Source organism: Nicotiana tabacum, chromosome 22 (assembly GCF_000715075.1).
Source record: "Nicotiana tabacum cultivar K326 chromosome 22, ASM71507v2, whole genome shotgun sequence".
Taxonomy (NCBI): domain Eukaryota; kingdom Viridiplantae; phylum Streptophyta; class Magnoliopsida; order Solanales; family Solanaceae; genus Nicotiana; species Nicotiana tabacum.
The window spans coordinates 32,039,392-32,065,254 of NC_134101.1; the positions used below are offsets into that span (position 1 = coordinate 32,039,392).

Here is a 25,863-nt window from a genome sequence, read left to right on the forward strand (position 1 = left end):
TTTTGAGATTTCTTATGTGGTTGAACAGCATGAGATGATACTAGCTAGCTGAAACTAAGAATTTAATAACCGCGACCTAATATTTCTTAGTGTAGAAGGGATGAAGGCACGTGATGGGGAGAAATGTGCGACTTCCCCTTTCTTATGCTAAGACGTTTCCACTATAAATAGCTCCTAAGAGGTCCTCGTTTTTGCATCAACAAATAAGAAAACACAGTATTAACTAATTAACCTTGAGATAAGCATAAAAACACTCAATGGCAGGGAAGGTTGAGAAAGTGCTTGCAGTACTGATGCTTGCAATGCTTCTGTTTTCGGAGCATTTCATGGCTGCTAATCATGAAATTACAACAACTGAAGATAACTCTATTAGCCCTTTCTGCTTAGTAAAATGTTTACTAAGTGATTTGTGCAAAAGCAGCCATTTGTGCAGCTCAATGTGTTATTAAGTGCGCTGACAAAGATGAGGCCAATATAGCTGAAACTAAGGGCATAATAGGTGAGACTGCATACAACCAGTATGATGTTGGATGTGCCCTTGGCTACTGCTCTGAGTTCCTGTTGAATTATGGTATATCTCTCTCTCTCCCTCTCTTGAATTACGTTACCAATCATATATATAGAGATCGATTATTTAATTGTGTCTTTAGCATGCTTCTTCGTGTGCGCGCGTGTCTAATTCCTTTTCATGGGTCAAACATAGATCATGGATATGGCAGTGAACTAGAGCCTAGCTAGTTTATTTCTTTAGTATTATGTTGAAGTACAACGTTACCATCACAGCAGATCTAGGATTTTTATCATATGGGTGCACCACTTAAGAAAGGAGAAAAAAAATTATTAAGTAGGAATTGATCTCTCCTCCTCCAGATAAATAACTCAGGATTCGACCAAGTGCACCAATATTGCCATCAGATAACATTAGATCAATTTTAGAAAAATATATACATAAAATACCTAATTTCGCGAAAAGATCATGGGTTCGCGGGCCCCACATATTAGCCTATAAATCCGTCCCTCGTTACCATCTCATCTAAAAGATTATTTTAGCTGCTAGAAAGAACATAATCTTTATAGGCTTTTATTATATCTTTGTTATTCAAAATTAATAGTAGCATAAAATTAAAGGGTCAAATGATCTTTCTCTAATATGCATGTCTTCACCGGTTTTATTTATCTGTTAATAATGTAGATGAGAAGAGGTTCAACTGCTGCATGGTATACTGCCGCGAGGACAAAATGACCTGTCCTGTTGAGGTTGCAGCTTGAAGAAATGGTTGCCGCCCTAAAATTATCGCCTCATCAAATGGAAGTACACTACTGTTTCTACTTCCAGTGTTTAGTAGTAATCGTAAATAAGTGAGGCATGTTACTTATTCTTATGTTTTGTAATCTTTATGCTTTTTAATAATGTAATCTGTCTGTGTTCATGCCATGCATGCATACGACGGTAGCTACCACTTTTTATCTACTAAAAGAGAAGAGTAACTTATTTTCTCATTGCTGAATACTTATATACTCGATGGGGAAGCTAGCTTTGTAGCTTGAAAATTAGTTCGGGTGGGCAATATATGAATCCTTAATATCTAATTTGTTATATATGTCACGACCCGAAATTTTTCACTGACGGGACCGCGATGGCGCCTAACATTTCACTTACTAGGCAAGCCAACGTTAGAGAATCATTTACCAATTCCTTATTTCCGTTCAGTAATTAGCAATAATTAACTACGATGAAATATAATAAGTGCAGAATATCATAAATCTATATTAACTACTACCACCCGGATCTGGAGTCACAATTAACGAGCATTCTAGAACTTGCTACAAGTAATAGTCTGAAAGAAATACAACTGTCTGAATGAAAGAAAACAGTAGGACATAAAAAGATAGACGGGGATTTCAAGGTCTGTGAACGCCAACAGATCTACCTTGAGTCTCCGGACAGCGGACCAATAGCAAATCTCGACCAACCTCAGCCGGTATCAAAATCTGCACAGAAAGTGCAGAGTGCAGCATCAGTACAACCGACCCCATGTACTAGTAATTGTCGAGTCTAACCTCGACGAAGTAGTGACGAGGCTAAGGCAAGGCACCTACAATCAACATGTACAATTTAACAGTGTATACGCAAATAACAGGAATGAAGAACTAAACAGGAAATGTCGGGAGGGGAGACATACTGAGGGGAATACAAGATAAAGAACTACAACAGAATGATCACCGGAGCAGTCAATATACCATGAATCAACAGGAATAGTGAATACAGTAAAGAAAAATGCACGGCATCACCCTTCGTACTTTTACTCTCAATCTCACCATAAAATTTATAGAAACGATACGGCATCACCATTCGTGCTTTTACTCTCATATCATAGGACGGCATCACTCTTCGTACATTAACACTCACAATATGGCACGACATCACTCTTGGTTCATTAACACTCACAATATGGCACGGCATCACCCTTCGTGTATTAACACTCTCCCTTACCATAATGCAATTCATAAATAACAACATGGAGATAGAATAACAAGTACAAACCTTACTTCAACATTTGGTTCCATAATATCAATCTTAACTTTGAAATAAAAATTCAATTATCACCAGAAAATTCCGTAAACATGATAAGAACGATAATTTGAACAACACTAGTATAACACGTAGCAATTTAGCATAGGAATGAGACAATATCAGAAAAATAGAGAAACATGAAAAAATATGTAAATTGGCGGCGCATAGGTACTCGTCACCTCACATATACGCCGCTCACATGAATTTCACTTAGCAAATAATCTAAGGTTCCTAATTCCCTCAAGTTAGGGTTAGACGCAACACTTACTTTGCTCCGAAGGCCACTTAATTCTCAATCATAGCTTTTCCTTTGGAATTCACCTCCAAATCACTTGTATCTATTCAAAAATGACTCAATAATATCAAATATTGCTAAAGGAATCAATTATATTGCATAAATCAAAATACTCTATAATGAAATAAAGGAAGAGTATGAAAGACAAGAGTGAAAAGCTCTTAAATTGGTGTGTTTGCAAATGAGGAGAAGCTCCTCTATTTATAGCAAGAAATCCTTGGCCTAATAGTGAATATTATGTCATGGCAAATGTCATGATCCACAATTTTTATTATAATGGATATTATGTCATGGAAAATGTCATGAAAATTTGGCCATATTACAAAATGGCTTTGAGATTTCTTTTGTGGTTGAACAGCATGAGATGATACTAGCTAGCTGAAACTAAGAATTTACCATCTCATCTAAAAGATTGATTTAGCTGCTAGAAAGAACATAATCTTTATAGGCTTTAATTATATCTTTGTTATTCAAAATTAATAGTAGCATAAAATTAAAGGGTCAAATGATCTTTCTCTAATATGCATGTCTTCACCGGTTTTATTTATCTGTTAATAATGCAGATGAGAAGAGGTTCAACTGCTGCATGGTATACTGCCGCGAGGACAAAATGACCTGTCCTGTTGAGGTTGCAGCTTGAAGAAATGGTTGCCGCCCTAAAATTATCGCCTCATCAAATGGAAGTACACTACTGTTTCTACTTCCAGTGTTTAGTAGTAATAGTAAATAAGTGAGGCATGTTACTTATTCTTATGTTTTGTAATCTTTATGCTTTTTAATAATGTAATCTGTCTGTGTTCATGCCATGCATGCATACGACGGTAGCTACCACTTTTCTCATTGCTGAATACTTATATACTCGATGGGGAAGCTAGCTTTGTAGCTTGAAAATTAGTTCGGGTGGGCAATATATGAATCCTTAATATCTAATTTGTTATATATATTTAGCCTCGTTTCTATAAATTCTCGAACTTTAAAATATTGTCATTATAAATTCGCCGACAATATTAATATGATCATTTCTAGCAAATTTTGGACGATTGTGAGCGTAACTAATTAACGCAACCTCATTTAGTTTACATGAGCTTAATATATCTTTTCCTTTCGTTGTGCTTGGCTAAGTTTCATATATCCCAAGAAATTAAAGGTCTTTCACTGCAACTTTTTTTTGGGTTTGCAACCGTACCCTATATTTGTGCCACATTTTAACTTGTACTCTATTTTTAAAATTTATTTATCCTGCAGTCTATAGTTTTGTCATAAGTTTTATCCGAAACTTCAGTCTAAATATGCTGAAGTTATTTAGTACATTTGCTAAAATTTCAAGACTAAGTATGCTTAAGTTTTTAGTTCAGTTGCTAAAATTTTAGACTAAATATGCTTAAGTTATTTAGTTCATTTGCTAAAATTTCATACTAAACATGTTTAAATTTTTTAGTTCATTTCTTAAAACTTCAGACTAAACATGCTTAAGTTTTTTAGTTCATTTGCTAAAACTTCAGACTAAACATGCTTAAGTTTTTTAGTTCATTTGCTAAAATATCACACTAAAGATGCTTAAGTTTTTGTCTTGCAGTATATAATTTTCTAACGAGTATTTGCTAATGCATGCTGAAGTTATTTAGTTTATTTGCTAAAATTTCATACCAAAACATGCTGAAATTTTGTCATGCAGTCTATAATTTTGTCATGAGTATTATCTGAAACTTCAGTCTAAACAAGCCGAAGTGTTTTAGTTCATTTACTACAACATCAGACTAAACATGCTTAAATTTTTGTCTTACATCATGTAATTTTCTAATTAGTTTTTCTAATGCATGCTGAAGTTATTTAGTTCATTTGCTAAAAGTTCATACCAAAACAAGTTTTGCCCTGCAGTCTACAGTTTTGTAAATAGTCTTTTATTAAAAAAGGGCAAAATCGTCTTTTTAAAATGCTTTTAACAAAAAAATGGGTACGGATACAAACGAATAAACAAAATGGGTATAAATTAAAAAGGGAATAGGAAGCCCCATGCAATTTTTACACTTTTGTACATGTAATTTTTAGGAATAGTCGTCTCGTTTTAACACCTCTAACCATGCATCATGATTTCACACTTATATGGACAGATGTATCTAGAGGTCTATGTAAGGATAATTGACTAAACCATCTCAATTAGCAACCTTTCTGAATTTATCCCTTGAACGTGCTACTGCACTCTCTTTCAAATGTGGTCATTTCTAATAAGTGCAATTACAAGCTAATGTGAATAGCCATTATTTCTTCTGCGAAGTTTTATGGTTTTCCCCCATTTTGACGGAGAAAATTGGCTCAAAATGGTTGCTCTATGGTTTTCCCCATTTTGGTTGGTTCTTTTTTCCATTTCATGAAATGGTTAAATCACCTATGATCAGAACCCTAGCAAGAAAAGCTGGCCTGTTTTATCCAGTCATTGACTTCGGATTATTTCTTGCTTTCTCTATTTATCATTCGGGGTCTTGTGGGTCAATTACAACAGAGAATATAATCTAAATTTTGTGGAGAGAAATTAATGGACTTTGTTAATGGTAAAACTTTCTACATAAATGGGTGCAATTCTTACAGTTTAATGGACCATGATGTGGATTAGAGGAATGCTACTAGCTGGTGCTAAGATGGATCTCACTTTATGTGGAACTTGGGCTTTTAATGATGGTGGATACAAATGCTATGCAGATTTCCCTTGATGCGTAGATTAGATGGAAGAGTGTTTAGAGTAAGGACAACTTGTTGTCAGTACCAAGTACCAATTGTATACCGTTAAAATCGGGCTCACCCGATTTTACTATTTGACCGAGACCAGGAGCTTGCATCGAAGGATGGTCTCGTAACGGAACAGACTAAACCACGAGGATAAGGTACCGAGTTTAGAATCGAGGTAGCTGTCGAGATCAAGGCTAGTAGCAATCGAAGCCAAAAGAGACAGACATCGAGCAGGATCGAAGTTAGCACAATAACATAAAGGCGAGATAACCGTGACTGGTCGAGAATCATGACGTAAATCTCGGAACGGATCAAATCAGAAATGGTTTATTAGCTAATCATGGAATTTTCTTCTTTAATTACAATTATACCATAAGTGAAATTTCTCTACTATTTAAAGGAGGGGTTCTAATCATCTGTAACACACATTGTTCACAGATTTCAAAGAAATATAATTCTCTTTCTCGTTTATACTATTGTTCATCAGCTTGCTATATTTTAATTATTCTTACATCAACCAATTCGAAGGTATCCAAACTCGAGGGCTGAGTTTCATTCTAACACTGGTTTGCTTTACTTTATAGTTCATTTCTGTTATTAATCTTCATATTTATCAATTTGTATTAAGTAAAATCATATGTCCTTAGAACCACATTATAAGTTTAATTGTTATCCAATTTTAAGGGTAAATACTAAATTTTACAGATTTGGAATAGATAGGCTGAACGAAGATAATACTAAGTCATGTTAGTCGGTCGAATGGTTTTGTGCCCTATTACAAACTTGTTTTTAGTTTTATGATCGCATTTCTTTTTATAGACATGAGAGATTTGCTTTTATACATAAGAGACCTATCTTTTACACATACGATATTTAAAAAAGATACTTTTTAAATTTTAACATTGTAAAATGTCACAAAGGCAAAATACCCCGGTCAAGTCATGACTTGTGAACCACTAAACAGGATAAGTAATAAAGATAGTACCAAATCATAACGTCATCACTTACAAATAATTTAACAAGACAAATAAAATAATTTAATATCATAATATGACAATCCCTCGTGATTTGTAAATAATTTAATAAGATTGGTAAAATATAAATAGTACCAAATCATGCTAATCGACCCATCAAGTGAATAGGAAACTAGTATATAGCTATTTTATATAGAGTTTTATTTTTAACATCAAAATGGGAGTAACTTGGATCTCTGATCAAGTCCAGAACTATGAATATTCAAAGAAAGAGATGATTTACCTAAAAAGAGGTGGTTTGTATATTGGACATTAAATGTTAAGTGACTCTTTTTAAGAAATAAACTCTCAGTTCACCCGTCAACTGCGAACTCTTTCTTTCGATTCACACAATGAAACACCAGCTTTTATTATTTTCTTTTAATTGTTGATTGTTACAGACTGAACCCACTACAGAACCAACAATGTAGAAGCATCATTGTTAATACCATATAGTGAGATGGATGACATTTCTCACGTTTAATTATCTCGAATTTAAGTTTTGGTAATAAGGAACTCGTCGAAGGAACACCTTTTCTTTAATGAGCTTTACATAGTGCGAATCTCGATTAGACAGGCCAGTAAGTTTTGGCTACCGAATGCATAAGAGAATATAACCTTAAACGCAATATTTTGTCTTCACTATGTGCTACAGGGACTTCCAAATTTTCCTACGTGAAATTTAAAAATAATGCATAAGAGAATAGTAACATCAAATTTAAAAATTTATTTTCTTTTATTATAATCATACCCCTAAATTTGAGTTGTCCTGAATAAAGTACCATGATTTGATCATTCCCATATTAAGCTAAACTGCTCATGCAGTTTGTTGGCTTTTGCCTCTTTAAGCAATAACTTGAATAATTCATGACCTTCATGGTTTGTTTGCCTTATCAAGCTGAGAATTGAAGCAACTGATTGAAATAAAACTAGCATGTATTCTGCTACTGGAAAGGCAATTTTATCAGAACATGACTTTCTTTTTGTCACGACCCGACATTTTCCATCGACGGGTCCGTGATGGTGTCTAACATTTCACTTGCTAGGCAAGCCAACGTTAGAGAATCATTTACCAATTCTTTATTTCCATTCAGTAATTAGCAATAATTAACTACGATAAAATATAACAAGTGCGGAATATCATAAATCTATATTAACTACTATCACCCGGATCTGGAGTCACAATTCACGATCATTCTAGAATTTACTACAAGTAATAGTCTGAAAGAAATACAACTGTCTGAATGAAAGAAAACAGTAGGACATAAAAGATAGACGGGGACTTTAAGATCTGTGAACGCCGACATATCTACCTTGAGTCTCCGAACAGCGGACCAGTAGCAAATCTCGATCAACCTGAGCCGGTATCAAAATCTGCATAGAAAGTGCAAAGTGCAGTATCAGTACAACCGATCCCATGTACTGGTAAGTGTCGAGCCTAACCTCGAAGAAGTAGTGACGAGGTTAAGGCAAAGCACCTACAATCAATCTGTACAATTTAACGGTGTATACGCAAATAACAGGAATGAAAAACTAAACAGAAAATGTCGGGAGGGGAGACATACTGAGGGGAATACAAGATAAAGAACTATAACAGAATGATCACCGGAGCAGTCAATATACCATGAATCAACAGGAATAGTGAATACAGTAAAGAAGAATGCACGGCATCACCCTTCATGCTTTTACTCTCAATCTCACCATAAAATTAATAGAAACTGCACGGCATCACCTTTCGTGCTTTTACTCTCATATCATAACACGACATCACCCTTCGTGCATTAACAATCACAGTATGGCACGGCATCACCCTTCGTGCATTAATACTCACAATACAGCACGGCATCACCCTTCGTGCATTAACACTCACAATATGGCACGACATCACCCTTCGTGCATTAACACTCTCCCTTACCATAATGCAATGCATAAATAACAACAGGGAGATAGAATAACAAGTACAAACCTTACTTCAACACTTGGTTCCATAATATCAATCTCAACTTTGAAATAAAAACTCAATTATCACCAGAAAATTCCGTAAACACGATAAGAATGATAATTTGAACAACACTAGTATAACACATAGCAATTTGGCATAGGAATGAAACAATATCAGAAAAACAGAGAAACATGGAAAAACAGATAAATTGGCCGCGCATAGGTACTCGGCACCTCACATATACGCCGCTCACATGAATTTCACTTAGCAAATAATCTAAGGTTCCTAATTCCCTCAAGTCAGAGTTAGACACAACACTTACCTCGCTCCAAAGGCCACTTAATTCTCAATCAAAGCTTTTCCTTTGGAATTCACCTCCAAACCACTCGTATCTATTCAAAAATGACTCAATAATATCAAATATTGCTAAAGGAATCAATTATATTGCATAAATTAAATTTATCAAATTTTCCTCCAAAAAGTCAAAAAATCAACCCCGGGGCCGCTTGGTCAAAACCCGAGGTTCAGACCAAAATCCTTTTACCCATTCACCCCCGAGCCCGAATATGTAATTAGTTTTGGAATCCGACCTCAAATCGAGGTCTAAATTCCCAAATTTACGAAATTCCTAGTTTCTACCCTAACCCCTAATTCAACCACGAAAACTCTAGATTTTCGGTTGATAATTCAAGGAATGTAATGGCTAATTGAAAAAAAATGGTTTATAATCACTTACCAACACTTTGGGAAAGAAAATGACTCTTGAAAATTGCCTCTACCCGTTTGGTTCTTGAAAAATGTTGAAGAAATGGCTTAAGCCCGTGTTTGATTCTGTTTTATGCACTGGGCGACAGTGTGCATCGCGTTCGCGAGGCCACTGTCGGGTTCGCGAAGGTACTGACTGCCAAGACTTCGCGTTTGCGATGGTTACAACCCCCTGGCCTTCGCGTTCGCGAGACATTGCTCGCGTTCGCGATGAAGGAACAACCCCCCCTCCCCTCCCAGGTCCCCACATGCTCCGCGTTCGCGTTGAGCCGGTCGCATTCGCGAAGGGTAAATCCCCCATCACTTCGCGTTCGCGAAGAAGAAGTCTCAGCCTCATCAGGTTACTCTTCGCGTTCGCGAGAGGACCTTCGCGAACGTGAAGACGGATATGACACACACCAGAATCTGCAGAAAACCCGATTTTGCACAAGTCCAAAACATATTGTGGCCTATCCGAAATTACCGAGCCCTCGGGGCTCCAAATAAACATGCACACAAGTATAAAAATATCATACAGACCTGCTCGCGTGATCAAATCGCCAAAATAACACCTAGAACTCTAATAGCACCAATTCAAATGAAATTCTCAAGAACACTTTAAAATTTCTATTTTCTCAACTGGACATCCGAATCACGTCAAATCAACTCCATTTCTCACCAAATTTCACAGACATGTCTTAAATATCATAATGAACTTGTACCGGACTCCAGAACCAAAATACGGACCCGATACTAACATTGCCAAATATCAATCAATTCTTAAAAATAAATAATTTCCAAACTTTTAATTTTCATCAAAAATTCATAACTCAAGCTAGGGACCTCCAAATTCGATTCGGGGCATACGCCCAGGTCCCATAATTTGATACGGACCTACCGGGACCATCAAAGTACGGATCCGGTCCCGTTTACCAAAAATGTTGACCGAAGTCAACTAAAATCAACTGCGCACACAAATCGAGGAGGGTAAAAATGAGATTTTTAAGGCTTAAGAGCGCAGATTTGATTTCTAAAACATAAGATGACCTTTTGGGTCATCACACTTTTTTACCTTCTTAATTCATGATACTTTGTTTATTACTGATATTGTCACGACCTAAAATCCACAAGTCGTGATGTCACCTAACCCGACTCGTCAGGTCAGCCAATTAACAGTTAACACAATTCTAATAAAATAAATATGATCAACAATTGATATATCTGGATTCCAAACAATAACCCAAGGACTGGTAGTACAAGACATGAGCTACTAAGATTGAATTACTGCAAAAACGGATGTGAAATAAATACAACTTCTGTACAGTAAACTAGCAATAGAACGATACTACAATATAACATAAAAGACTAAACGAAATGAATATGCTAAGCAATAAATGAGTACTGGAAGAGATCACAATTTAGCATTTTCCAATATCTCGACCAATCCCTTCCTTAGAGCGATAACCAATAAACCACGATAGTAACTCTATAACTTTCATAGTGTGAGAAATGTACTCAAGATATCAAGTCAATGGCACGGTAACACCCTGTCACGACCCAAAAACCGACCATCGTGATAGCGCCTATCATGGAACTAGGCAATCTAACTAATCAAACAGTTCAACCAAATAAAATCTTTGAAAATTAAATGGAAGCAGTTAATATTTAAGAAAAACCCTTTAAATACCGAAATAAAACCACAACGCAATACAAATCTCTCCCAAAATCGGGGTGTCACCGAGTACATCAGCATCTACAATAGAAGATAGTCTAATACAATGTTTAAAGAGTGAAAACTGAAATACAAGTAAATATAACGAAGGAGGGCCAAGGTCTGCAAACGTCATGCAGCTACCTAGATAGTCTCCCGAGATCCTGACTCCATACTCAGAGTCGCCGTGAACGTAAGTACCTGGATCTGCACACGTGGTGCAGGGTGTAGCGTGAGTACAACCAACTCAATAAGTAACAAATCCAAACTTTGGACTGAAAGTAGTGACGAACTCAACCGGCACAGTTCAATATAGAAATAACAGTGCAGAAACGTAGGCATGCTTTCAAGTTCAACAGATAAACTCAAAATAGATCAAATATGAATGATAAGAAGAATATAACTTCTCTACTTCTACATGCCAATGCACATGCTGTATGTGGTTCACCATGCTGACAGCCTCATGTGCTAACACTCTCAATTGCTCAATCACTCAGTATTGTGTATGGCCACTGCGGCCCAGGAAAGATCATTCCCCGAATATATACATCGACTGACCATCAGTCACCCAGTACTGAGTAAGGCCAATCCATCTCGTGGGGAAGATCCATCCTCAGGTATATAACGCTTCGGACAAGGTCCATGTCCAGGGAAAATTCATCCCTCAATATAATCAACCATACTCACTGGGGGTGTGTGCAAACTCCATAGGGGCACCTTCAGCCCAAGCGCTATCATAAATCAGTATAACCATTTCGGCGTGCAGCCCGATCCCTTAAATGTCACTCATGATCAGGCCCTTGACCTTACTCAGTCATCAATCTCTCTAGTGTCTCTCTCACGGGCTCACAATATCATGATACTAGCCCGAAAACAATGATATGGCATATCAATAATTAACAACAGAGACTGAGATACAATATGAAATGAATGAATATGACTGAGTACGAAATATCAATGAAATCGGTAAAATAACAGCAAGAAACGACCACTATGGGCCCCAATAATACCGGCATATCACGACCCGAAATTCTCACCTTCGGGATCATGATGGCGCCTAACATTTCACTTGCTAGGCAAGCCAACGTTAGAATAATATTAGACATTTTTAAATTATTTTAAATTTTTCAATAACAAAGTAACAAATGAGGAAACAAAGTTTGAAATAAAGTGAATAATCCATAATAATAGCGATGTCTAAATACCATCCCAGAACTGGAGTCACAAGTACACGAGCTTCTAGAATAATACAAACAAGGGTCTGAATTAAAAAAATAAAATTGTCTGAAAGAAAGCACACAACTAAAAATAAAGTAGAAGAGGACTTCAGAACTGCAAACGCCATGCAGTTATACCTCAAGTCTCCTACGAATAGGTGAATCTGAGTAAATCTAATATACCCCACTGGGACTAACTCCGGTGTCTGCACAAGAAGTGCAGAGTGTAGTATGAGTACAACCGACTCCATGTACCCAGTAAGTGCCAAGCCTAACCTCGACGAAGTAGTGACGAGGCTAAGGCAGGTCACTTACATTAACCTGTATGCAATAGTAATAATAACAACAATAATAGAAATAAAACAGGTATCTCATTTACAAAATATTTTTGTAAACCTAGGATTAACTCTAATCCCGTTGTGGCAACCAACCTTAACTGCTGCGACAACATCAAGTTAACTCTAACTTGAATACTTTGAGTACCTATTACAATTGCCTCTAGATAAAACTGAAAGGTACAATATGAAAACACTTACTACAATTGAACTAGAATAAAAGACAGACACTTGGAGCTGGTTCTTCTATCTAGTTCATGTAGCTTCAGGTTTGCACACTTGAATCACACACGAATTGCTTGCAAAATGCTTTGCTATTTTGCTCTCAATTCACGTTTAACTTCTGCTTTTGTGCCTCCCTGTAGAATGAGAACATCCTGCGATTTATAGAGTTAGTAGAGTAGAAAATAACTAGAGTTCTAATGCTACTCTTCCTTGGTGGAAGATTTCTAGTTGCTCTCAACTTCTAACTCCTCCCTTATCTTGGATAGTGTTCTCTTTTATTAAGGAGTCCTTCTCCTTATCAATTATGCAACCTTTTCGATCAGGAGATATAAATTTTACCAAGTTAAGCTTATCGCCTTCACGTGAATCCAACATGCTCGAATCTGCCTGTCTATGCACACAAGGGATGGACCTGGTTCATGCCTGAGCTTCCTTTGTCAATCTTCAAAACTAACCTTCACTTAGGCAAACAAATTCCCCCTTTTTGATGATAACAAACTCTGTGTTTTTCATAAGCTTGGGACCTGTTTTAACTTAGCTAATTAGGTTATAAACATCACTGTTCAAAGTGTAAAAAGCACAGCCTTTTCCCCCCTTTTGGCGTCATCGAAAAGTTACATATAAAATGTACGATACTGAGATTTTAAAACTTACTCATGGCCACTGGGCTACTTCAAATGCAATCATGGATTAATCATCATTGATCAAGCTAAGAATTTTATCCATCAAAGAAATATAAACAAACCGTTAGAGCAAAACCAACAATTTTCATTGATACTTGATATGATTCCTCCACAAAGCATAAAAAGAAATAAAAATACTGAAAACATGAGCAAACAAAAAAAACATCCCAAACTGGGTCACTGAAGGATCTACACTAGGCTAGGAGCTTAAGGCTGGGAAGAACTGGGTGCTTGGTTTTTGGCTTGGAGAAGTTTCAGCATATCTTGAAGAATATCATCATTCTCCTCCTTTTCTCTTGCATGCTCAGTTCTGAGAGCAAATCTCTTAGTCTCCACCTCAGCCAACCTTTTCTTCAGCCTCTCAATCTTAGCATCCTTTACCCCACTCTCCTGCACCAAGGCTTTGACCTTGCTATTGATTGGTACTTTCTTGGATGAATCAGGTTCATTAGGAGTGGCATGGACCTCATAGTCACAAGCAATCAGAGTATTTGCCCCAAAGTGATATTTGCTTGTAGCCACCTCCCACTTTTTCAGAGGCACCTTAAAATGTTCAAGCACAACAGTGAGAATGAAGCCATAGGGAATAACATGAGTCTTGGAGCCATTTATAACCCTATCAAGAAACTAGATTATAAATCCAGGCCAATTGATCTGCCTCCCACTATCCAAACACTCCATCAGAACCAAGTCCATGAAGTTGGCAATGTGCCTCCTTTCCCGCCTAGGCAGAACACACTTGTTGACAAATTTAAACAACACCTTGTGGGATGGCTTCATCTCACTCTTGTACACAGCCTTGGGCTCAAGTTCCTCCTCATTGTCACTGAGTTTTCTGGTAATGGATAGGGCAGTAGGAAGGTTTTCTAGGCTTAGCCACTTATGCTTTGTGTAGTCATTGTACCCCTCAGCAGGTACACCTAGAATTTCACCCAACTCCTTCATATTGAAAAAGATTCGCACCCCTTTCACCAAGTTGGTAACCCGTCGATCCTTCACTGTAGCATTTGCCATGAATTCAACAATTTCACTCCAGGCCAACCTGCCATCCATCTGAAGGACCATGTCCTTCCAGCCTTGCAATTCCAATTTCTCTAACTATAGCACCATCCCTTCCTCCTCCAAATCCCTGAGGAGTCTACCCTTCAGAATTGTCCTCTTGCCAAACTTGGCCATCTTGTCCTTCCCAGTATCTGAATCATCTTCCTTTTCCTCTCCACTCTAGTCTTCTTCCTCAACAATTTTCACTTGTTTTGTCTTCACAGCAGACCTGGTCCTTTTTTCTAGGGTGGATGGTTCATCAGACTTTGACACAGAGATAGACTTCTTAGTAGAAGTCTTGGCTTTCTTGGGTTTGGGAGTCTGAACCTCCAGTTCTTCAATCACATCTTTATCTTGATGGACCAGATCCATCTCATCAACATCAACAGCCTCAACAGGAACAACCATCTTCTTCTTCCATTTTGCAATCGCTTTTCTTTTGCTTTCTTCTAAGGCTTTTTGCAAATCTGCCTCATTCTGCTTTAGCTGGCTTCTTGTGGCTCTTCCTCTTGTGGGAGGATTTTCAGCAGAATCAGAAGGACCAGCCTTCCTTTTCTTCTTAGCCCTAGCAGTTCCAGGGATCTTAGCATTGCATTTGACGTGCGTTCTTGAGATACACGCATAGAGATGAATTTCCTTCTGCTACCCGATTTTGGTGATATTCATGATTTTACCTGTATATTGACATGTAGGCATAAAGATGTACTTTTATCATGATATCTAGAAATGGAACATCTTGTTTATTGTTGAAAGGTTTTTAGACAAATCACAGTTTTCAAACTTACTCATATGCTTTTGGGAGATCTAGGATTTACTGTTATACTTGAAAAGCATGTCTATTTTTCTGTAACTGTGAACGAGTTGAGCATCTTACCTCTGAGTTATTTTCATGTACCCTTTTATTATATTGTTATGAACTGTTGTTGGTTATTGGAGTTGGACTCCGACCTTTGTCCCAGCTCATCACTGCTTTCAATCTAAGGTTAGGTTTGTTACTTACTGAGTACATCGAGTCGATTGTACTCATACTACACTTCTGCACCTTGCGTGTAGATATTGGATGCTGATGTTACTGCGTACAGTGGGAGCTGGATCGGAAAATGTACCTGCATTACAGTTATGGCTATCACTAGTCCTTGGTAGCATTAGATTCAAATTCGGTTCATTTACATTTCAAACAGATGTTGTAATTATTTCAATTCAGTTTTGTAAAGAAATTTAAACCTTAGACGCTGATGATTTGTACTACCAGTCCTTAGAAAATTCTGGTATAAAAGCAGTTGTATTATCATTTCTTTACTTAATAAATCTCATTAAATTGAATAGTTGATTATTGGCTTACCTAGCGGGTTGGGTTAGGTGCCATCACGACTAGTTGGATTTTGGGTCATGGCAGTACAGTCGCGCCGCCCCATGCGCCGCAGTTGTAGGATTTTCTCAGTGTACGGTTCAAACTTCGATTTTTGATGTCCAAAGTTGGTCCTCGTCCCCCGAACACGATCCCAACTTAATTCCTTGGACTTTTAATCAGAATTTCAAACCTCCAAATAGCTCGGAATCACTTCTACAAAGCATAAACACATTACAAGTACAAAACACTACCAATTAAAACTCAAACATAAATAAAGTGCAGTGAATTAGAGTGCAATAAGTGACTAAAACACGAGATTATAGCCTATCATCAGCAAGCCCATAAAGGAATTATGAATTTTCTTTCACGACCCAATTTCACCTGTAGGTCGTGATGGCCCCAAACTCTATAACTAGGTAAGCCAACTAATAAATTAAGCATATATTGATAAAATTTAAAACCAAGAAAATATAAACCCAAACTCTACCAATGTGTGTGTGCCAAGACCTGGTGTCACAAGTGAATGAGCATCTAGTAGATTATACAAAACTCCAAATACTGTCTGAAATGAAATAGATAGAATGTAAATATAAGAAGAGACATTGGTAGCTGCAGAACGGCTCAGAAAGGCAGCTCACCACTATGCCTCGGGATGACGTGGGTATGTGATGATAGGTCCTCCACTAGTACCTGTCTCAGATCCTGCACAAAAAGTGCAGCATGTGTAGTATGAGTACGTAAACAACGTGTACCCAGTAAGTATCAAGCCTAAACTCGAAGTGGTAGAGACGAGATGGCCGACTTTGACACTCACTATGGGTCAATAATAATAACTGAAATAAAACTAGGATTTTTAAATCAGCATAATTTACAATAATTTATTTAATCAGCGAAAATAATCAAATTCCTTCAAATGTAACAATTTTTAATATATTAATTAAATTCCTTCAATTCAAATAATTTCTAATTTATCAATTAAATCTCATTTACAAGAGTAACAATTAATTCCTTAACAAGAAAGAATAATAATTCATTAAATTCCAAGGATTTTTCAATTTATTAATTAGCTTCACAAGCTGAAATAAATTATTAAAGTATCGTGTAATTATTTTTATTAAGCACGATTTCGGCCGAGGACGTACGACCCGATCCAGAGTGTCGTGTAAACTGCCGAGGGACGTGCGGCGCGATCCATAGATGCATCTATCCTGTCGAAGCGTTTGGCCCGCTCCACAAGAAAGGAGGATATTTTCTTATGTGCCTCCGGAAGGAGAGTATATTTATTATAAGATAAATTCGGGAGGAGAATAATTTCTTTTAACAATTAATTAATTTAAACAGAAAATCAAGCCTATGAGATTTCCATCCTTTAATATCTTATCACAATATATTCATATATATCAATTAATATTAATTAATCAAAGAATACAATTTACACAAGTAATGCATGCTTTGAGTCCTAAACTACCCGGACTTTAGCATTAATAGTAGCTACGCACGGACTCTCGTCACCTCGTGCGTACGTAGCCCCCACAATTAGCAACAATTATTTAATTTTAATCACCTATGAGGTAATTTCCCCCTCACAAGATTAGACAAGAGACTTACCTCGTTTTGCTCCAATTTAATCCACTAAAAAGCCTTTTCCACGATTATCTAACTCTGTCTGGCTCGAATCTAGCCAAAATAATTCGATACAATCACTAAAAATTATAGGAATCAATTCTATAAGAAAATACTACATTTTTAATAAAAATCCCAAAATTAATTAAAAATTCCTTTGTGGGGCCCACATCTCGAAATTTGGCGAAAGTTATGAAATCCGATAACCCATTTAGTTACAAGTCCAACGATCCCAGTTTCACTTAAATCCGACTCCAAAATCTCAAAATTTCGTTTCTATGAGATTTCTAAACTTTTCCAAATCTAAATCTCAAAACACTAATTTATGGTGAAAATAATGATATACTTGTATATGTAGACCAAATCTGAGTTAGAATCACTTACCCCAATGTTTTTCCCTTGAAAATATGCCAAAAGTCGCCTCTGCTCAAGCTCAAGTTCGTCAAAAATGGCAAATGCGACAAATGCCCTCTTTTTATAAAACTACCCAGCAGCCTTCGGAACTGGGCCTCGATCGCGGCTTCGATCATAGGCTCGAGCCTGGACCTCAGTCATGGCCTCGATCAGGGCATCGAGGTTGGGCCTTCGATCAGACATCGAGGTTGGGCCTTCGATCAGGGCATTGAGCATGTGCCTTCCATCAGGGCATCGATGTTGGGCCCTCGATTAGGGCATCGAGGTTGGGCCTTCGATCAGGACATCGAGGTTGGGCCTTCGATTAGGGCATCGAGCATGTGCCTTCGATTAGGGCATCGAGCATGTGCCTTCGATCATGGCTTCGATCTCAAGCTCGAGCCTGAGCCTCGTCAACCCTGGGCTCGATACCTGGGCTCGATCACAACTCAGAATATCCAACAGAAGAGGAAACACTGCAGCAGCTTTTAAGTCAAATTTTTGATCCGTTAACCATCCGAAACTCACCCGAGGCTCTCGGGACCTCAACCAAATATACCAACAAGTCCTAAAATATCATACGAACTTATTTGAAACTTCAAATCACATAAAACGACGCTAAAACCACGAATTATGCTCCCATTCAAGCTCAATGAAACTTAAAATTTCCAACTCCTATATTCGATGTTGGAATTTCAAGCCTAATTTAACTACGGACTTCCAAATAAAATTCCGAACACGCTCCTAAGTCCAAAATCACCATACAAAGCTGTTGGAATCATCAAAATTCTATTCCAGGGTCGTTTTCCCATAATTAGACATCTGGTCACTATTCGAACTTAAACATTTTAATTTTTCTTCAAAATTCCATATCTCGGGCTAGGGACTTCGGAATTTGATTCCGGGCATACGCCCAAGTCCCAAATCACGATACGGACCTACCGGAACTGTCAAAACACTGATATGAGTCCGTTTGCTCAAAATGTTGACCAAAGTCAACTCAATTGAGTTTTAAAGCTCTAATCCACATTTTAATCCATTTTTCACATAAAAACTTTCCATAAAATTTTACGGATTGTGCACGCAAGTCGAGGAATGATAAATAGTACTTTTCGAGGTCTTAGAACACATAACTAATTATTAAATTTAAAGATGACATTTTGGTTCATCACATTCTCCACCTCTTAATCAAACGTTCGTCCTCGAATGGGTTTAGAATACCTAAAGTGCTGAATAAGTCTGGATATCTGCTCCACATGTTTTCCTCGGCCTCTCAAGTCGCTTCCTCGACTGGTTGGCCCCTCCACTGGACTTTTACTGCAGAAATCCTTATGGACCTCAACTGGCGAACCTGTTTATCAACAATGGCAATTGGCTCCTCTTCATAACCAATGCTATTATCTAGCTGAACTGTGCTAAAGTCTAACACATGTGATAGGTCGGCATGATTCTTCCGGAGCATAGATACGTGGAAAACCGGATGAACTCCTGATAGGCTGGGAGGCAATGCAAGCTCATAAGCAACCTCCCCAACTCGTTTCAACACCTCAAATGGGCCTATAAACCTTGGGCTCAACTTGCCCTTCTTCCCGAATCTCATAATTCTCTTCATCGGCGAAACCTTCAAGAGAACGTTTTCACCTACCATAAATGATATAACACGCGCTTTCTGATCCGCGTAACTCTTTTGTCTGGACTGTGCTGTACGAAGTCGCTCCTAAATCAATTTTACCTTTTCCAAGGCATCCCTTACCAAATCAGTACCATATAACTTAGCCTCACCTGGCTCAAACCATACGATAGGTGAACGACATCGCCGACCATATGAAGCCTCAAATGGAGCCATATAGATGCTGGATTGGTAACTATTATTATAAGAAAACTCGGCCAAAGGCAGGAAACGATCCCACTGACCTCCAAAGTTGATCACACATGCCCTGAGCATATCCTCAAAAATCTGAATTGTCCGCTCTGACTGCCCGTCGGTCTGTGGATGAAAGGTTGTGTTGAGCTCTACACGGGTCCCCAACTCACTCTGTACTGTTCTCCAAAAATATGAAGTAAACTGAGGGCCTCTATCTCATATGATGGAAACTGGCACACCGTGAAACCGAACTATCTCCTGAATATAAATCTGGGCCAACCTCTCTGAAGTATACGTAGTCACAACAGAAATAAAATGTGCCGACTTAGTTAACATGTCAACAATCACCCAAACTGCATCAAACTTCCTCAAGGTCCGCGGCAACCCAACTACAAAGTCCATAGTAATTCGTTCCCATTTCCACTCTGGTATAGTCATCTGCTGAAGTAGTCCACCTGGCCTTTGGTGCTCATATTTAACTTGCTGGCAATTTAGACACCTAGATACATACTCAACTATGTCCTTTTTCATTCGTCGCCACCAATAATGTTGCCTCAAGTCACGATACACCGTAGTAGCACCTGGATGAATAGAATACCGAGAACTATGTGCCTCTTCCAGGATCTTTTTCCTTAGTCCATCCACATTAGGAACACATAGACGATCCTGGAGTCACAGAACACCATCCGCTCTAATAGTAACTTCCTTGGCACCACCTCGTAGTATCATTTCACGAAGAACCATCAAGTATGGGTCATCATACTGGCGAGCCTTGATCTGCTCAAATAGTGAAGATTGGGCCACCACACATACAAGAACTCGGCTGGGCTCTGAAATATCCAGCCTCACAAGTTTGTTAGCCAAGGACTGAATATCCGAGGTTAATGGCCTTTCCTCTGCTGAAATGAAAGCCAAACTACCCATACTCTCCGCCTTCCTGCTCAAGGCAACTGCAACCACATTTGCTTTGCCTGGATGATACAAGATAGTAATATCATAATCTTTTAGTAACTCCAGCCATCTGTGCTGCCTCTAATTTAAATCCCTCTCCTTGAACAAATGCTGCAAACTGCGATAATCAGTGTAAACTTCACAAGACACCCCATAAAGATAATGCCTCCAAATCTTTAGAGTGTGAACAATCGCAGCTAACTCCAAATCATGTACTGGATAATTTTTCTCATGGGTTCAACCACGGACCTCCAAATCACAATCCGGACGCGCTCCTAAGTCCAAAATTACCCAACGGAGCTAACAGAACCATCAAAATTGCAATCTGAGGTCAAATGCTAAAAAGTCAAACTCGGTCAACTCTCCCAATTTAAAGATTCAACAATGAAATCCATTCTTCCAATTCGATTCCGAAATACCTGAAAATCAAAAACGATGATTCACACAAGTCAAAATATATCATACGGAGCTATCATGCCCGTAAACTACCGAGCGAAATGTAAATGCTCAAAACGACCGGTTGGATCGTTACAGACATGACTTAGTATTATCTTCGTTCAACCAATATTAGTCAACTATTCCAAATATGTCAAAATTGGTATTGACAACATGTTGTCCTTACTCTAAACACTCTTCCATCTAATCTACGTATCAGCGGAAAGCTGCATAGCATTTGTATCCACCATCATTAAAAGCCGAAGTTCGACATGCAGTGAGACACATCTTAGCACCAACTTGTAGCATTCCTCTAATCCACACTATGGTCCACGAAACAGTAAAAATTGCACCCATTTATGTAGAAAGTTCTACCATTAACAAAGAACTTTAAGTCCATTAATTTCTCTCCACAAAATTTAGATTAAATTCTCTATTGTAATTGACCCACAAATCCTCAAATGATAAATAGAGAAAGGAAGAAATAATCCGAAGCCAATGACTGGATAAAACAGGCCAGCATTTCTTGCTAGTGTTCTGATCATAGGTGATTTAACCATTTCATAAAATGGAAAAAAGAACCAACCAAAATGGGGAAAACCATAGAGCCGAAAAAATAGCTTTCTGATAAAGTAGCCATTTTAAGGCAATTTTCTCCGTCAAAATGGGGAAAACCCATAAAATTTCGCAGAGAGGAAAAATATATAATGGCTATAAGTGTGAAATCATGATGCATGGTTAGAGGTGTTAAAGCGAGACGACTATTCCTAAACATTACATGAAAAAAAGTTGTAGTGAAAGACCTTCTTGTGATCTATGAAACTTAGCAAAGCTCAACGAAATAAAAAGATCTATTAAGCCCATGTAAACTAAATGAGGTTATGTTAATTAGTTACGCTCACAATCGTCCAAAATTTGCTAGAAATAATCATATTAATATTGTCGGCGAATTTATAATGTCAATAGATAAAATGTAGAGAACTTTTAAAGTTCGAGAATTTATAGAAACGAGGCTAAATATAACACTACTAGAAATACGCTAAAAACCGACCAAATAAACCGATCAAAGTTGGTCGGTTATGGCCAATTACCGACCAAAACGCGACCATTAGGGTGTGAACGGTGTTTTGATGGTCGGAATGGCTTACCAACCAAAGTTGGTCGGAAATTACCGACCAACGTTGGTCGGTAGCTTAAAACGACCATCTGACAATTTTAAGTACATACCAACCAACTTTGGTCGGAAACATATTTTATTAATTTAATTTTACTGACCAAAGTTGGTCGGTTTAACTAAATTATATTTTTTTATTAATTATTAAAATTTTAAAAAAAAACTATCAACTTTGGTCGGTAATTGAAAATATATATATTTTTTTAAATAATTAAAATTAAACATTACCAACCAACTATGTCGGTAACCTCAACAGTGCAGGCAAAATACCGACCAAAGTTGGGCGATGATGTTGAATTTTGGGAATTCAATGTTCATTAACCGACCAACTTTGGTCGATATTTTGGAATAAATATTTTTTTTATTAAAAACTAACCAACTTTGGTCGGTTTTTTTGGGTTTAATTTTGGCATAAAATGCCTGTTTTGGCAGCTACACCACCTTCCAGCATACCAATACACCTAATAACAACTTAATTATAACAATAACAACAACAACAACAACACAACAACAACAACAACAACAACAACACAACAATTAAAACATTCAATAAATACTTTAAAACTAACAAATTAAAGTTCAATTGAACATAAAAATCCAAAACTAAGTTAAAACTAATTACAATTAGTTCAAAACTGGTTCTATTTATCTAGTTCAAAGTACATAAAAGTCAAGGGGTATTTTCTACAATATCATCCTCACCGTCTGATGAACCTTCATTTAGAAGACGGTATAGAGAACGGTCTTGTGGAGGACAGGAAGAATGATCACGGGGAGGACGGGAGGAACGATCACGAGCAGGACGGGAGGAACGATCACGTGGAGATCGACCGTCTAGAGATGACTCACGAGACCGGGGCAACAGAAAAGCTCCACTAGATAGGAGAGTTCTGATCTGAGCTTGCATGCCAAGGAGTTGAGTATCTCTAAGCCTTTCTCTTTCCTTGGCCGCTTCTAGCTCGAATGTGAGCTTTGTCACTGTCTCCCGCATAGCGGAGAGGCTCTCCCTATTAAGTTGATCGCCTTGTGAGGAAGTCCCTATTCCTTGCATTCCACACTTATAGCGATGGAATTTTTTAGTAGGAAGCCCGTATACCTTCCCCCATTTTGGACCGCCAATAGACTCCAACCATATTCTTTCAGCATCCTCGTCTGAAGGTTGGGTTGTCTCACCCGATTCACCAGCTCGATGACTACGGATGAATTCCTCCACGTTACTTTGGAAGCAAACCTATATTATTTTAAATTAAACCAGTATTTCAAATTTTTTATAAAATAAATTATAATACTTAAAGAAAATTGAAAGCTTAAATATGCAGTCGAGGCCCGGTCCTCGACACACCTATTTTGATCGCCCTCTTTTTTCTTCTTCACAATATGCGTCTCCTTGAATAGCTCATCATGGCTCATTGGACGCTCATACTTCTTTTCCTGAAAATAAATTAATTTAGTTAATAAACAGAATAGATATACTTAGAAAAGTAAAATAATTTAAATAATTACGTACCAATCTTCTTTTTATTGTCCCTAGGCTGATCGCACCTCCAGTGTGCAAGGAGCCTTCCTTCTTGGATGCGCGAGCTTTCTTTCCTTTTTCGCTCCTCTCTAAGAACTCCGCGGTAAGCCATTTCCTTTTCAAATCATTCCAAAAATTCTCAAGTAACCAGCCAGGCCTCTTGTTCTTCTTTCTAGCATCCGAGAAAGCATCCGCCAATCTCTTGCGAGCTTTATGATGAAAATTTGCAGCCACTTCCGCGCTATAGCGGTCTTCCCATACACACTTGCTATGTATTTCAAAAGTTAAATATTAGATGGAAACATCATAAATATAAATTATTAAACTGTTTAAAAGAACATTTATACCTTTAATTGATTGAAAAGTTTCTCCTTCAGCGAGAATGGGCAATCAGTCCAAGTCGCATAAAGTCCATCATAAAGCTTTCTGATGGCATTGGTGATTATCTTCTTAGTCTCATTACCCGGCCTGAACCTGTAGTGTAACAATAAAAACACATTAATATCTTAGTAAAAATGTTACAAATAGATGGAGTCGATGATGAAGATGGTTGCGATCCCTATGACTGCGACATAGCTAGATGCGACCCAAGTGGCTGTGATACTGATAGCTGTGACCCGAGTGGCTGTGACATGGATGGATGCAATCCATGTGGCTATGATATGTAGGGATGTGATCCACGTGGATGTGATGTAAATGGCTGCGATGCAGATAGTTGTAAGGCAGCGGGACTGTATGTCAGACGTATAGTCCTATGGCCCTATGATAGAAGACCTGGTGTCTGAATAAAGGTGTACGACTCGTGATGCTGTGGCAGCTCAGTATAGCCGTGTGGTGGAGGATAAGACATAGGCATCTCAGAAAAGGGTGGTCAAGAGGGACTATTATTTTCTACCCTCCTCTTTCCCTTCCTACCCTTTTCTCGACCCCGAGAACTAGTAGGGTCATTGTTACCTTGACCCTTGCCTGCCATATGCATAATATAATACACATTTAGATTGAAACATATAAGAAACTAGCTATAAAACGAGAGTGCTTTAAAAAACCAACTTTTTAATCCTCATCGACGTATTGTTCCTCGTTCGAGAATTCTTCGTCCTCACTTGTTTGAGCTTCATCAGTTGATTCTTTGTCCTCATTTTCTATAATTGTTACTTCATTTATATCAACTTCTTCCAATATGCGTTCAGGATGTTTCAAATCATTTTCTAACTGATCGCCTACTATTTGGTGAACACTGGAGATATCGTTTTGATATGCAATATCTAAACACATTCTCGACTTTCACCCTACCTACAGGCTTAGTTTTTATTACAACCCACCAATCGGACTTATTCTGCCACAATGGATAAGGAGCATAATACACTTGCCTAACGTTATGTGCAATTATGAAAGGATCATAATGATCATACTCCCTCGTATGATTAACCTCAATTATGTTGTATTGGTGGTGTACTCTTGTACCTCTTGTTGGATTTGGGTCAAACCACTTGCATCTAAAGAGTATCAATTTCTTATATGGCCAACCTGTATATTCTAGTTGTAATATTTCTTTGACCAAACCATAATAATCAATATCTCCAACTTGGTTGCCATCACCACCTTGAACCCACACCCTGTTGTTGTTGCTATTTTTATTTTTAGAGCAATACTATGTATGAAACTTATAACCATTCACTACGTACTTAGACATTGTTGTGACCTGAAGCCCAGGTCCCCAAGATATATCTTTCAAAAATTGATTTACACCATTATTTGAATTATTTACCTACATAGTGTTAAAAAAATTCATAAGTTAGCACAACTTATGAATCAATTTTTATATATTCACTACGTATAAGCTGTTTGAACCACGTATCAAATCTCGTATATACAGCATCATGGCCAAATTGACCCACGAAGTGACTGTGACACATCAAATATTTTTAGTAGTTGCATCAATATGTAGTCACAGTAAATTTTACATTTTGATAACTAATAAATCAATACTTACTTGAGAAATGGTACAACTTCGGGACAATTTAGCAACACATGAAGTGTAGCTGACTTGT

General features: G+C 37.7%; 1 pseudogene; it reads left to right on the forward strand.

Annotated features, from left to right (window-relative positions):
• Window positions 1-214: 214 nt before the first annotated feature.
• On the forward strand, window positions 215-1,330 carry LOC107813726 (uncharacterized; annotated as a pseudogene).
• Window positions 1,331-25,863: the final 24,533 nt, after the last annotated feature.